The sequence below is a fragment of the Propithecus coquereli genome, unplaced genomic scaffold (assembly GCF_000956105.1).
Source record: "Propithecus coquereli isolate 6110/MARCELLA unplaced genomic scaffold, Pcoq_1.0 Scaffold111, whole genome shotgun sequence".
Taxonomy (NCBI): domain Eukaryota; kingdom Metazoa; phylum Chordata; class Mammalia; order Primates; family Indriidae; genus Propithecus; species Propithecus coquereli.
The window spans coordinates 5,795,680-5,795,932 of NW_012135081.1; positions in this window are offsets into that span (position 1 = coordinate 5,795,680).

The following is a 253-nucleotide window of genomic DNA, read 5'->3' on the forward strand; positions in this document are numbered from 1 at the left end:
TGTGGCGACTTGTTGCCCAGGCGTCTGCCTGAGTCATAGACGCTGCGTCTGCAGCAGAGCTGGTTGCGCTCTGTGAGGAGAGGCGCACGCAGCCAATTTTTCTCAAAGAATCTGCGGAGTCTGTCGCAGCAGCAGACTCAAGCCCCGCCTCCGAAAGGGCGGAAAAGAGAGAAAGAGCGATATTGCTGCCGAATTTCCAGGCGGTCTCCGTCGGCCCTGTTCCACTCAGTCGCTGGCACTGTCCGCAAAATGA